Genomic DNA, 16,135 nt, shown 5'->3' on the forward strand with positions numbered 1-16,135 from the left:
TGCAGCCTAAATAAATAAATATTTTTGAAAAGAGGACATGGAATCTCCACACCCCTTCCCCCATATCTTGCCCTATGCATCTCGTTCACCTGGGTATGCCTGAATTACATCCTTTACAATAAACAGATAAACATAAATGTTTCCCTGAGTTCTGTGAGCCATTCTAGTAAACACTGAACATGAGGGGTGATGGGAACCTCCAACTTATAGTCAATCAGAAGCACAGGTGACAACCTGGACTTGCAATTGCTGTCTGAAGTGGGAGAAGAGAGGGTCTTGTGGGATTGAGCCCCTGGGAGATCTGATGCTATCTCCAGGTAGAGAGTGTCAGAATTGAGTTAAATTGTAGGACACTCCAATGGTGTCCACAGAGAACTGGAGAATTGCTTGATGTGGGAAAAACTCACACACTTGCTGTGTCCAGAAGTGAAGTATTGAGAGCAGAGTGGTGGGCACGACAGAGAAAAGGAGATTTTTTCCCTTCGGGTAGGAAATATACAAGATGAGTCTGGGGCACTTTGTTGTGCCAGAAATAAAAGAAGTGACAAAAGACTACTGAAGCAAGAACTAACTCGAGGAGCTGTTAAAAAAAAAAAAAAAAAAAGACTGGCTAAAAAAACCCAAAAACCTCATTGGTCACCTTTGTGGGATACTGGTAATCAAACCATTATTCTGAAAATTGGTATATAAAAAGAAAATATTAGAAAATCGCCATTGTGTGACCTAAAATGAAATACAGGTACACCTCAGAGATACTGCAAGTTTAGTTCCAGACCACCACAATAAAGCAAATATTCTGATAAAGTGGATCACGTGAATTTTCTGGTTTCCCAGTACATGTAAAAGTTATGTTTACTGTTGTCTATTAAGTGTGCAACAGTATTATATCTAAAAAACAATGTACATACTTTAATTAAATTACAAAACAACAAAAAATTACAATAGTAACATCAAAGATCACTGATCACAGATCACCATAACAAATATGATACTAATGAAAAAGTTGCAAATATCATGAAAATTACCGAAATGTGACACAGAGACTCAAAGTGAGCAAATGCTGTTTGAAAAATGGCACCAGTAGACTTGTTCAATGCAGGGTTGCCAAAAACTTCAATTTGTAAATATGCAATATCTGCAAAGCGTAATAAAGCCAAGCACGTGAAAACGAGGTATGCCTATGATGGATCTAGACAAATATCATCAGTGAATAATAAAAGCATTAAATGAGTGCACCCATGTTCATAGCAGCAGTATTCACAATAGCCAAAATCAACCCAAGTGTCCATAAACAGGTGAACGGATAGACAAAACGTGGCCATCTATACAATGGAATAGTATTCAGCCATATAAAGGAATGAAATTCTGACACATGCTACAACACAGATGAACCTTGGGGACATTATGGTAAGGGAAATAAGCCAGCCACAAAAGGACAAATACTGTATGATTCCACTTATATGAGGTACCTAGAAGAGGGAAATTCATAGAGACAGAAAGGAGAATGGTAGTTGCCAGGAGCCGAAGGGGAGGAGAAATGGGGAGTTATTGTTTAATGAGTAAAGAGTTTCAGTTTCAGATGATGAAAAAGTTCTGGAAATGGATAGTGGCAATCGTTATATAACATTGTGGATCTGCTTAATGCCGCAGAAAAATGCACTTTAAAATAGTTAAAATGACAGGTTTTATGTTATATATATTTAACGATATTTTTAAAAAGCATTACAGGGACTTCCCTGGTGGCATAGTGGTTAAGAATCTAACTGCCAATGCAGGGGACAGGGGTTCAAACTCTGGTCCAGGAAGATCCCACATGCTGCGGGGCAACTAAGCCCATGCGCCACAACTACTGATCCCATGTGCTGCAACTACTGAGCCCACGTGCTGCAACTACTGAAGCCCGCTCACCTAGAGCCCGTGCTCTGCAACAAGAGAAGCCACCACAATGAGAAGAACACGCACCGCAATGAACAGCAGCCTTCGCTCGCCACCACTAGAGAAAGCCCGTGCACAGCAGTGAAGACCCAATGCAGCCAAAAGTTAAAATTTAAATTTAAATTTAAAAATTTTAAAAAACTTTAAAAAGTTAAAAAAAATAAAAAGCATTATGTGCAAAGTTTTATGGAGAACTTCATAATGAGAGACTTAGCTGCTACCATCTGAACCCTGATCAATCTTAGTATCAATAAAACCATGGGGCACCAGATATTTCTGTGCCTCTTGATGTGATGCAATCAGTACACAGAAACATCTCTGAAGTGTTACTATACAAAAAGTCCTGAATTTCAAAAAGTCACTGAATTTAAACACAAGTTTATAATACCTCAGGGAATAAATAACAAATTATAGGACACCAAGCAAAATCCAGGCCATAGGGCATTTTATGTTTTCTTCTAAATATAACTGTGATATGTGGCCAAACCACATTTGCCTACTTATTCAAACAAACCATCTGTAAAAAGATTTTGGGGACAACTGGGGAAATTTAAGTATGGAAGGGATATGTGATCATATTAAGAAATTATTGCAAATTTTGTTTTCTGATAATGGCATAGTGGTTATATTAAGGGGAAAAACTTCTTGTCAGCTAAGTATTTCTAAGTGGTGAGACATGACATCTGGGATTTTCCATAAAATATTCCATAATAATAATAACAATAGTAATAATAGTAATAATGAGAGGGTTAGATGAAATAACATTGCCAAAATGTTATTGTTACTGCTGGCTATGTGTAATGTTTTAATGACCTCATAGTTTAAAAGAAGGATAAAATACTGCGAAACTTTGTTATTTGTTAATAGAAGTATGCATGTTAAAACGTTAAGGGTAGCCACTAAACAAACAGAAATAACCCATATCACTTCCAAATCTTGATTAATCCAATGAGGGGTAGTTAGGAAAAGTATTCAGAAGTAAACCCAGGTAAACCAAAATCTCAAGGAACTGGGAAGGGATTGTTCTATATACAAACCGCGATAAAATAATCATTCCACAAGTCAAGAAATAATTCACAAAGAACTGAGCAGGTCCTTTCTCTGATGGTGCCTCTCTAACCGTGGGTCATGAGGGGCCCCTGAAATCATGGATTAGAAGTTTGTGCTTACACTAAAATCAGCATGTCCCAGTCAGTCACTAATGGACCCCCGCCTGCCAGAACAGCCCAGAGCTCCCAGCTGGATTTGGCCAAATCATGGTCAGGCATGTTCGGGCACACCAACGTACTTCTGCCTTATGGGTTGTACATACGGTGACCCATATGGCAACTCTAACAGCTTCAGTCTTACTATCTTCACTTCACAGAGGAGAAAACTGAGGCATAACGTGGGACAGCATTTATCCACGGTGACACAGCTAGGAGGTGGTGAAGTTAGAGTTCATCTGATTGAACAGTCAAAAGAGTACGAATGGATGTTGAGAAGCCCAGGTCTGTCCAACAAACCCAACCCTGAAGGTGAAAGCTTAATAGTGAGAAAGAAAACGGAGTGACGAGACTGTAAGAGCTTCTATATCTGGGCCGCACGAGCCTGTGTGGAATAGGAACGGTGCTTTGCTGGTGCAAATTACAAAATAAGGACTGGGCGATAGGAACTGGTCCTGCCGCGGTTTTTCAGCACATCTGGGTCTGGCCCAGAGGCGCTAAGATATACAGAAAAATGGAGTATATGACAGAACCCGTGAAGCACACGCCTGGACACATCTTCTGCTGCGACTGTGGTGCCCCGATGAGTCCAAATCCGCCAGTGTTTGCGTGGCTTGTCTGCGAAGTAAAGTAGATATCAGCCAAGGCATTCCGAAACAAGTCTCTCTGTCTTTCTGCAAACAATGCCAAAGATATTTCCAGCCACCAGGAACTTGGGTACAATGTGCCTTAGAATCCAGGGAACTTCTTGCTTTGTGCTTGAAAAAAATCAAAGCCCCTCTGAGTAAGGTACGTCTCGTAGATGCAAGCTGTGTTTGGACCGAGCCCCATTCTAAGAGACTTACGGTTAAACCAACTATTCAGAAAGAGGGGGTGAATGGTGCTATCTGTCCTTCAGCAAGTGCTTGTGCTGGATTATGTTGTTCAGCCCCAGGTGTGTGGAGATTGCCATAGAGTGGAAGCTAAGGATTTCTGGAAGGCTGTGGTTCACGTCAGGCAAAAGACTTTGCACAAAAGAACTTTCCACTCTCTGGAACAGCTGCTTTTGAAATATGGCACGCACCAGAATACACTTCGTATCAAAGAGATTCATGGTGGTCTGGATTTCTATTATTCCTCAAAACAACACGCTCAGAAGATGCCAGAATCTCTTCACTGTACTCTTCCCACTAGATACAAAGCCTCACAGAGACTGATCTCTCAGGATATCCATAGTAACACATACAATTACAAAAGCACCTTTTCTGTGGAAGTTGTTCCAATAGGCAAGGATAATGTTGTTTGTCTGTCTCCAAAACGGGCACAAAGCCCGGGGAACCTGAACCGGATGTGTGTGTGTATTCGAGCAACCAGGGTCACCCATCTCATAGATCCAGATTCCCTACAAGTTGCAGATATTGACGGGAACACTTTCTGGAGTCACCCTTTCAATAGTTTACGCCGTCCCAGACAGCTGGAGGAGTTTATTGTTATGGAATGCAGTATAGTCTGAGATCTAAAACGCTGGGCAGGTGCTGGAAGGGTATCAAAAAAGCATACCCTCGGGGAAGTCTGGGTACAGAAAACATCTGAAATGAATACAGAGAAACAGTATGTTTGTTGCACTTATTTGGGACCTCTTCTAAATCCTGGAGACCTGCTGTTGGGGTTTGATCTGGCCAAGTGTAACTTAAATGATGAGCAGGTCAACAAAATGAAATCAGACAGAGTCCTAGATGTGGTGTTAATCAAGAAGAGCTCTGACCGTACCAAACGTCAGTGTCTTAGAAACTGGAAACTGAAAGAGCTTGCGAGAGACAGAGGAAACATGGATACAGATGATGAAAGGCAATACCAAGATTTCCTTGAAGATCTTGAAGAAGATGAGGCAATTAGAAAAAATGTGAATATTTACAGAGATTCAACGATTCCTGTGGAAAGTGACACAGATGATGAAGGAGCACCTCGAATTAGTCTGGCTGAGATGCTTGAAGACCTTCACATTTCCCAAGATGCTACTGGTGAAGAAGGTGAATCGATGATGACCTAACGAGATCAAGTTGTAGATGGTTTCCACATCCATAGGCTCAGAATGTTGGACAAAATCATTTTTACTGTCTATTCCGTCCATGCCTTCATATTGAGAGAAGAGAAATTTAGTTTTAAACCTGAATAAATACGACTATTTTGATTGCTCACTCGAAGCACTGAAAAAGGTTGATGGTTTGGAAGTTTTAGATTAAAAAAGTGATGCAGAATGTAATTATTACTGATATTTAGGCCATTTTACGTACGGAATTTTATCGGCTTGCTTTTTTATGAGGCACTAGTATTTTCACATACTATAGCTCTGGGTTTAAAAGCTCACAAGTTGTGATTCCTGGGAGGTTACCTAAATCTTCAAGCAGAAAACAAGCTTTTAGATTCCTTTTATATTGATTGCTTTAGTAGAAGAGCATACGAAGAATCATTTTTAATATAAACTTGCAATGCACTTCGTCCAATTTAGATCATTTTTATGTCCTTGGGATAGAAAACTCGGGGTTCAGTTTATCATTGGACATTCACTAGGAAAGTTATCTTTTTTGTTCGTAATATTTGCATCTTCAAAAGCTGTTAAGCTGGGGATTATCTTAATTTTCATTGCAGAAGAAAGTATATTTAAAATAGTTGTAGATTTGTAGCGAACGGTATTTAAAGGAACCATCCCAATTTGCCTGAGAGTCGGTGGGTTCCAGGCAATTGAGGACGAATTGGTTGCTCTACTGGTGGCCTTGACTTCAAATGCATAATACAACTGACTCTGTCAGACAATATTTGATGTGGGTACAACCCAAACTTAGGAATGAAACTAAAACCCATTTCCACCAAACACACTTGCCCACCTCTGCAGAGAGAATTCTGGGATGAATGCTATTTTTAAAGTATAATGAATAAGTCACTCTTGAAATTGAGGTCTTCCCCAAAAACTGTGGGTTGGAGCCTCCCAGCGTCCCCAAGGACTACTTTTAATGGAAGAAAACTTCTGGAATTTAAAGTCAGGCTTAACGTACCACTTTCACTTTGCTTCCCTGATCATGCTTATAATTAAGAGAAAAAACTTACAGAAGGGCTGGCAATTTAAATCCCTACTCTTGCTGATCCATCCCATGAATTAAGACCAAAAGCCTTAGCAAATGTGCTGAAGGAGGAAGAACAATTACCAAGTTCATGGCTCCAGGTTCTGTTTACTCTGATATTGTCCAGGATAATCATTTATTTCCTGCTGCCTTCTGAGTTTTATGAAGCTGTTCAGAAAAGTTTCGGCCATGCTTTATGGCTGTGTGTGAACTGCCCGTGTATCCATTTCACAACTTGATTCATTCTGATTAAATTGTTCGACTGTTAATGAGTTTTAGATTGCAGGATGGAGAGGCAAACAATGCAGAACATTAAGGCAGTAAACTATCTTAATATTTCACAAGTTCGCTCCGAAAACATAAAACAAAAGGCTCACTTCTGGAAGGAGAGACTGTAATAATTACCCTCTGTAAAAATAAATGTGCTTGGCTCCCTATACATTATCCAGGCATCTGTGTAGGCACACTCACATGTAGGGAGCCAGATGGTACCTGGAAATCTCGTCAATATCCATGGAAATTCTGATATTTTCAAGCCAATTGCAACAGACGAGATAACCATTTGGACATATTATTCCAAAGAATTTCTGGGGCTAGACAAAAAATTGATTCCTACTCCGCTTACTTCACAGTCTGATGAGTTTTGCGATCTGAATGCAATGATGCGGGGTGACGTGCTGAAGGGTCTCAGGTACCGAGGGCTTCGGAGACGGATGGGAATTATGAATCTGGTGACCAAATACTGCTCTTCAAGCAGTTCAATCCCCCTCCCTCTCCCTCCTCGCACCTCCTGTGGGTTCCTGGTCCACCGCCTGCTTCTCCTGTGATGCAGCTTTGGTTTCGACAGTAACTGAGTAAAGATGCATGCACTGGCCTCCCCCTTTGAACATTTTTCCTTGGAACTGCCCCCTTCTGGTGACTGCCCCCCACCCCCACCCCACCGGGAGAATAAACGTAGAGCAGGTCGAGGCTACCAAAATGCTGAGGGTAGGGAGGCCTTGCCTTGGTCGCTTAAGCTCCAGAAAATTCAATTGCTTCATTTGTGAAATGGAAATTAAAACAGACTATCAGCCTAAAGGCAAAAGCTCAAATGGATTTCTTCCTTCCTTCCAGCCCAGAAGCCACACCTGTAAGATACACAAGACCTCATTTCAAACCAGCTTTTGAGTGGAGCAGCTCTTCAAACTCAGGAAGAGAAGAGGAATTTGCATTTGTCCATGAAGACTCAAAAGGTCTTTGCACACATTTCTTACGGGAAGGACATTTAGGAACCTGGAAAAGCTTATGCCATATAATCGCAGAATGTGAGGAGTGAGGAGGAGGGCATCTCTGAGGCTGGCAAGGCCAAGGATACCATTTTGCAGATGAGAAAACTGAGGCCAGAGAAATCAAATGAGTCGCCTGGATCTGGGACTAGCCAAGACAGATGCACCATTAAAGAACAGCTGTTGAGAGAAGGAGCTCAGAGCCAGATGCTCAGCCAGAGTGTTCCAGCTTCATCCAGTCCCCGCTGATCAGGTGGGCATTATTAAGAGCATTTGACAAGCGAGCAATATTAATGGATTACTTCCCTTAAGCCACAATCCTAGGAAATGGCAGAGCTGAGACTAGAACTCAGGTTTTTCTGGCTTCAGAGACAATGCTTGCTCTGCTCTGCGTCATCTTATGGAGAGAAAATTGTGAATGGATTTGTGCAAAGGAGGGTGTGAAGTGAAGAGTATGCAGGTGAAGACACCTCGGCGCGTTCAGGTTTCGTTTCCGTCACCACAGTCATTTGGGGGCTGGTGGGACTCTACCTCTGTATTTCCCTTCTTAAGACTCCCCCTCTTCCATCCGCAAAGAAAAAAACCCTAATTGACATGAGTTATTAAATTAAATTAATATAAATCAGTGTTGTGTTAAGAATTTGAAAGGTCTGTAAACTTAGAGTTAAATAAATTATAGTTAAAACAAAGCTTAAAAAAAAAGAATTTGAAAGGTCTGGAAGCACCCCGAGTTTGTCCAAACCAGCTTCGGAAGTGGTGATAGACAGCAGTGACAGTCAGAGCAACTATTGGGTGAATTGCCATGGAGTCAGCAGCCAGGCCCCCAAATCCGAATTGGGACCCGAGTTATTGGGGTCTGCCTGCCAGCCTCCTGCATGCAGCAAATTGGCAACTGTCCACTTTGCTATGTTCTCTACCGCCTCTCCATCAGCTGCAGCCTTAGATGTGCACCAGCTACATTTCATCCATCACAAGTCCTCTTTGAGATATTTTCATTGTCTCTAGAAAGGACCTCAAATGCTTTTTAAAATCATGCTAACTGCCCAACACTCCGTAATGCATAATATTGCATTACCTTGCATTACATCAAATGTATAACATCACAACCTTTGACAGCATCTGTCCTGCCCTGAATTCACAAGCATTCTTGGCCTTTGGGTTCAAAGTCATCTGACCCGTGGTGGCCTACAGCTCACGGCATGCCTTGCCCGACCACAGAATTCTCCCCCTGGCAGCATCCAAGATGGCAGACAGGGCAGCTTCAGAGATGTCTCAGGGACTGGGCTTTCAAAGGGACATCTCAGCTAAGAAAATACGAATAACAACAAACCAACCCAAGGGCTGTATATAATTGTAGATACCCATTTCACCATAAATAAACAGTAAAATGGAAGAAGTAAAATGGTTATGAGATATGTTCCCTTCATGCAGTGTCTGTGTGCTCCTGGAAATCTTTTTTTTTTTTTTTTTTTCCTTATTCCGGTAAAGTACAAGATATCTCAATAGCAACATAAACACCGTATTATCTACTAGTTACTATAGCAACTGCTATTCATGTAATTTGCTCATGCCTAAATTAAAGCTGCCTAGGGTAGCTTTAACTTGCATCTCTCACATATGACTTTTTTGTCAGTGTTTTTCTTTAATGAGAATTGTGTCTCTCAAATTGTAGGCAGCACGCTTTACCACTCTACCCTACTTGGAGCTGACTTTTGCCATTACCTGACTTTGTTTCCCCTATTACATGTAGGTATTCATCAAAGAGAGAACATGCTCTCTTAATGGTATATATATTCCGTGAGAGTGGAGGAGGGGGTATGAAGGAGAAACAAGTTTTCCATCCGAAAAGAACATAAGCATCTGCCCCGCAATGAACTTCACTGCTCTTGAACTCGTCAATTCTTTTCTACCTCTTCATTCAACACACTGCGAAAGGCATAACCTGAAAAAGGGCGTGATGAAAAGAGGTACTGAGATCCACTAAAGGAAAAGGCACAATAGTTAATCATCTCTTCTCTGGCATCCTTCCTACAAAATAAACAAGTTGAGAAGTTCTTCAATTTTTGTGACTGCAAGCAATGTGGTGGACTAATGTTCCTAAATGCTAGCACTGACTAAATGAATTCATTGCTAAGAAAGTTCTGGATGTAGCCAAGTACCATTAATTCCATTATTTACCCTTGTTTGTGTCTGCTCTGGGACACAGTTGGGAGAGGAACATTGCCATGAAGAAACCCATGAAATACACCTACTTTTGTAAAATAATGCATTTCCAACTAAAGATTGACCATGCTTTTCTTAAAGGACCCAAAATTCTCGGTGGCCCTACCGAGATATGCAATAAGTTTCTCAGAAATCACATTGGCACATAGCTGCTAAAAACTCTTCAGTGAATGTTTAAAGAAGATACATCCACCTGGAATTAAACCAGGATGGATTCCTTAGAAGAGCCATCAGGATCACTGTCCACCATGGTCACCCTCAGGACAGACAGACAGTGAAAGTCTCTAAATGTCCCTTTGCAGGGCTTCAAAGAGCTCTGGATTCAGGTGCAGGAAACCTGTCTTTAATATTTTCATTACTGCTTCCGATGCATTTCCAGTGTGGTTCATTCACATGCAGCATTTCACTAAATGGTACCCTCTTTGCAAATACTGTTTCATATTCTTTCTTTCTTTTTTCCTGTCAATCTCTATCTAAATCTGAGCACATTTTGTGCTGGTTATTCGCAGCAGTGTGGAAACTTGGAAACATGGTCGCAAAAGTACCACGTGCCTCTGGTCTGCAGCAAGCCTTTCTATTTGCTGGTTTAATCCTCCAGACTTCAACCATTTCCCATTTGGTCCTTCACATCCTCTCAGGCTAATCCGTCAAGCATGTTAGACAGCCAAGCCAATCTCCAATTGCTGAGGACTTTCCCACAAGCACCATGTCTGTTAATAAGATTTTCATTTGGAAAGATGCCAGGGCGTCCATGTTTTCTATCGTAAATAAATACTATGATTTAATAGCTTCAGGTTTTGTTTAATGTTAACGTCAACTATTTAAGAAAAAAAAAAAAAAAAAAAAAGATCCTCAAATTCCTGGTCCGGCAGTGAAATGCCCCACTGACAGCTATTTGCAAGGGTAATGTTGTGGAAAACAACATCCATCTTGGGAACAGTTTCATTAGCCCCATCTAGCTGACCTCTCCACATAATGTTGTCAAATGTGACGGGCATCGGATTATTGGGAATATGGAGATCAATAAATATGCAACACCGGCGCTTAGAATGCTTCTGGCAGTGGAGCCATACAAATGCCATCTAACACGGCTCAGAGCTGCTGTCATCTGTCACACCAGCTAGTAAATAGACAAGCTTAAGGGGAAGGCTGTCCACAATGGCAAAATATATGGGTGAAGATGAATTAGACAAGCAGTGTGTAGTCAGAGTTCTGATGCATGAAGGTTCCAAATGGAAAACACTAGGCAAACACTCTGGGGCAGCAGCCTGCCTTCTTAGGGGAAACGATGCAAATTCTTGCCGCGTGGTCAAAAGCTGCTCCGTGGTCTTGCTTCTGTGTTTTTGATGTCAGCTGCCAAGGGAGCTTTCTCTGCATCTGGGATGCTTGCTAGAAACGTGGAGTATCCTGAGTGCATTTCTGTACACCATGAGGGAGGCGGGATCGCCCATTGCCCCCAAATTCCTGTGCGTGTGAACCGCACGCTGTCTTTCCGTGTGATAGCAGCCCAAGGCCAAAGAAAGTGCCTGCACTGTCCACTTACTTTAGCCTCAAATGCCTACAGCTCTGGGTCCACAAAAGAACAAGCTGGCTGCACTGCTAAAGGAAACTTCCACCCCAGCTGGTGGTCGTCAAATTGCCCAGATAATCAGACCTTTGGGAACCACTTCCGTAGACAACGTCTCCATCAAGCCACCCCCTTCTAAGATCCCGACCTGCCGCCTGCGCAGTCGGCCGCAAGCCGACCGCCACTGCCCCGCATCTGTACCTATCACTACCTGAAGATCCCTTGCTGTGTCCTCAGCAGTGTTTTCCAGATTCCCCAGAAAAGGCATCCCTGTTCATAAACCCTCTTCCCCCTCCAAAAAGTGCTTGAGTCCAGCCACGTCCGTCATGAAATGAAGGCAACTTAAAGAAAAGCAAATTCTTGAAACTGCAAGCACAGAGGATGCAAGCCACGCGTACGCGTATATCCAGACACCCGGTGCCAGAACAAACATGTTCCTCAAACCCGAGTAATGGCGAGGACCAGCATGCTTCCACCCCTCTATGTTTTAAGAAATGTCACTCTTCTCTGTGGAAAAGAGAACAAACAAGAAGCATAAAGGTATTTTTGAAGTACACTGTTATGAGGTACTTGGCTAGTAATTTGCAGCCTAGGTACACACCATACCTTTTAGCACGGCTATTTATCTCTCAAGGAGAATGCTGCCGTACTTACGATAAAGGCTCTGTTGGACCTCTTCATCAATAGCAAACCTTTAAGCACAGCACATCTCATAAATAGGAGTTCCACTAACACAGACTTCAAAAGGATAGAACTTGATAATTCAAAAAGAGCTGTATTAAGTGTTCCAGCAGTCCACCCATAAAAGCCGTCGTATATTCCAAACGCCAGAGTCCTTCAAGCAACATGACAGGTCTATTAGAATAATAGCGGGGGAAAGCATAATTAGAAGTAATCATTGGCTGGAAAGGAGCTAGTTGTTTTTGTAGAGCAAAATGCCGCTCTGAGCCCCGTGGAAAATGCAGCCAGAGCAGCGGCAGCGAGAGCAGATAACCATCGAAAATAACCACGGCGCAAACCCTGCACTATTTATTTCTATTTATTAAGAACTCTTTGTACACCTTAATGTTTTCCTGGTGAAATCATCTTAATTTGAGCCCACATTTTCTTTGGATAAGATTATTATGTAATTGCTACTTACTGGCCACTATTTTCTATACATTTGTTGGTCAAACAGTTAGGGTGTCTGTCTTTTCCAGCCCGACAGAGATCATTCCGTCAAGCAGGGGCTCCTGGTTGGCTCCATGGAGCCATATTGAATATACACTATATCCCAAAAGATGAAGAACGTTTGGCTGAGCGTTAACTTTTTAATCCATAGATTCATGACTCTAGCTATCAAAGGATTGGGCCATTTCCCCCTTAGGGGTGGCAAAGGAGGAGGCATCTGGGGGCTATTTCCCTACGGAAGGGACTGCATCCCACACCAGGAGCCCCATTCACCTGGTGCCTGTTTTTTTATCCTCCTCCTTAACTATAAAATTTAGAATTTCCAAAATGCAGGGAGAATAACACACCCCAGCTGAGCCTTGTCAACAAGCCCAGGAGGGAGTCAGGGCAGAAGTCATTAGCTCTCCTTTGCAGACATGCAAATTGAGGCTCACGAAGGGAAGGGGCTCCCCGGAGGTCCCACAGTTGACTTTCTCCGCACGCCATGCCATCGTCCTGCCCTGACAGACTGCTTGCTTTGCTCCTGCTTCTCCATCTCACTTACTCTATGGAACACACGGCCATGAAGATAAAAGCCACATACCTGGTGCTGTTGTGCAGGCGGAGTCAGCCGGGTCTCGAAACAGAAACAGGTCATCACCCGCTCAGCCTTCAGATGGCAGGGAGACGGGGCAGAGGTTCACACCCAACGTGGAAGGCAGCCTTGCTCTCTGCATAAAGAGAGATACAATCAAGTCAGATTCACCCGGGTCTTGGATCGTTCACTTACCTAACATTTATTGAGCTATAGGCAGGGTACCAGGAGTGAAGGGAGGTGGCAGAGGAAGGGAGTAGAGAATGGGAGAAATAGAATGAAACAGTAGGTAGAGTCGACTTGGAGCACCCAGGACAGACAGCGGGCAGCCAGTGAACCAGTGTTTCCAGGAAACACGTGGAACTCCAGCACCTGCACCAACTTTCTAGCCTCCTGAATCTGAGCCACTGACTTCACCTCGCTGAGCCTCAGTGTCCTCATCTGGAAAATGGGAGTAACAATAGTGCCTGCCTCCAAGCAGGAGATGATGTAAAAGCAGGAGACGATCCGTGTGACACCCCCAGCGCAGTGCATGGCACACAGGAAGCACTGATTAGGTGCCCCCCACCTTCTGATACTCCATAGGAAGCCAGAGGAGGGAGTGACCCATGGACTCTGACTCTTAGGAAAGACCTCCTGGAGGTGGCAGGCGGCCAGCTGGCCCTCAAAGGGTAGAGGGCAGTTCTCCACAAAGCAGCACCCCAGGCCTTGTCATGGTGGTCCAGAAACTCAACTGGCCTCCTGCCAGGGGCTCATTTCTAATAAAAGCCTGACAGAGACCCTCAGGTTTGTTGATATGTTCGCTTCTCATTTAGACTACTAGCAACACTGTGTGAGTCGGGACTTTAAAATCGTTCGGATTTCAACAGCATATCCCTGTCTGTTACAAAGTTTTAATTCACAACCCGACTCCTCGCCCACACTCAAAATATTCAAGCTTAAAATTCATTGGGTTTTGAGATACGACACCAGGATATCATCAAGACAAGGTTAGAAATCCCAGTCCAGTGAATATATTTAGAATTGAGGCTATAAAGGGATTTCAGCTTGACGAGAGCTGGGTCTTCCCATCGTGCGCAATAAAGTTCCAAAAATGCTTAGCAAGACCGTATCATACATCCAACGTACACGCCGCAGGGATAAGGCACCAAGAAAGAGGACGGTGACGACGGTGGTGGTGCTGGCGATGTGACGGGTGACCGTGGTGACCGTGCAAGGGGAGGGAAGGGCGGGGCTCAGGGTGGGTTTTGAGAAAGGGATCCAGGTAGGCAAAGAACACCGATCCATCAGTTCACATCAGGGTGAGTCATGAACGTGGGCCTGAGGCAATGTGCCTTCCCAGCTTCTTCAGATTGAGGGGTTCAGGCTAGGCGAGCTGTGGATCTCCAAACCCAGAGATCTATCAAAAGGATTTACTCGGGAGAAGACCATCGACCCCAACATAACAGTTTTAGGCCTATCTTGAGCTTGGAAAAGTTTCCAACAGTAGTTAATCCAAATAAGCAAGAATCTGTAACAACGTTATAAATCCACACACCTCCCGTTTTACCGAACGCCACATGTGTCCCTGCCACTCGCTCCCTGGAAACCGGCGCAGCACGTGTCCTGGCCCTCCCTTCCTTGGCCCCGCAGTCAGGTTTGCAGGATGATTTCAGAAATCACCTCTTGAAGAAAAGTCTCATTACCCAGTGACATGCTGTAATCCCAACCAATGCTTCCAGAAAAGTTTCAATGTCCATTACATGAGCTAACCTTAAAATTGAATACAAATCCATTTTAATCAATATGTTGTAATAAATAGATATGAAGGCACATGGCGCTAATGTACAGGTAGACTAATTAAAGCGCCAGCATTTGCAGCGCTCACATACCTCAATTTTCTCTACAAAATCCTTATTGAACCGCTACCTTAAAAAAAAATAATTGCATTTGCAATTAGAAACACTGAAGTTACATTATCGATTTTCTGCTAAAAACCTTTTTAGTAAACAAGCACAAACTACATTCATTAAATGTAAGTGCTTGGAGCTATGGTGTGAAATTCAATTCAGCCATTATCATGAATTACACTGATTATTGCTGTAATTATTTTCTCTTGGATACAACCGCATTTCTGTCCCTTGCTAGTTCTGTTGGACATATAACCATGTTCATTTTATAGCTAATAATACTCATCTGTAGTCCCAGCAATTACTATCACTTATACAAATCACCAAGTTAAGCTCCGGGTACCTAGTAAGATTCAAAAAAATTAAGTAAAACATCCTTTTTTCACCCTTTAAATAACTAATAGCATTAGAGAACGAGGGAAATTACAGATGTTAACTGATTTACATTGCAAGCTTTAATCTCCTGTACTTGACTCGTCAGGAATTTCTGCTGTCCTAAGCACACATTTTGAGAAGAAATCCACCAACAGACTTTTTCTTTTAGAAATGAACAGTCGATGGATTGGATTATGGGTCTGAAGCATTCTCAGGAAGGAAAAAAGCCATGATCATTGGGTGTGTTCAAGAAAATAGATTCTGTATTTTAATCAGAGCAAAAAAAAATGGCCTTGCATTGTATGTGTTTGTTTGTTTAGGTGTCTTGTCCTTGCATTGTATGTGTTTGTTTGTTTAGGTCTCTTATTAACTAATCAGATTTTTAAGAGAGAACACTCCACTTTAATTTTTCCTCCAGAGGCAGCTGTAGCTTTCCACAGTTTTTAAAGTGAATCCTCTAGGCAAAATAGATGTTTTCAAAGGAGACCTCCTTTTCTCCCCTGGGGTGAGGTCACTGCACAGACAGAGCCAGGGTAAATGCATCTGGGCATATTCCCTCAAAGTGAATATGATCTCTGGGGCTTCTGGTGGGGAACCACCTGCATGGGAAAACTGGTGGGGAAGAAAGAGGGAAGTCACAGAGTGTGATCTTTTAAAATGTGTACGTGCATATGTATATAGCAATAGAAACGGCATATTTCATCGCAAGAGGATTTGCAGACTATGATCTCCGGGCTAGGGACAGAACCCTCACCCACCAACCCGAAAAGCCCCTGTCCCACGTGCCAAGACCACGCTCCAGGGCCCTGACTTGAAGACCTCGTTCACAAACAG

At 42.8% G+C, this 16,135-nt stretch overlaps 1 pseudogene; it reads left to right on the forward strand.

The window, feature by feature from the left end:
* The first annotated feature begins 3,609 nt into the window (after positions 1–3,609).
* Positions 3,610–5,169, forward strand: LOC131749889 (60S ribosomal export protein NMD3 pseudogene; annotated as a pseudogene).
* The last annotated feature ends 10,966 nt before the right edge of the window (positions 5,170–16,135 follow it).

The sequence above is a fragment of the Kogia breviceps genome, chromosome 2 (assembly GCF_026419965.1).
Source record: "Kogia breviceps isolate mKogBre1 chromosome 2, mKogBre1 haplotype 1, whole genome shotgun sequence".
NCBI lineage: Eukaryota > Metazoa > Chordata > Mammalia > Artiodactyla > Physeteridae > Kogia > Kogia breviceps.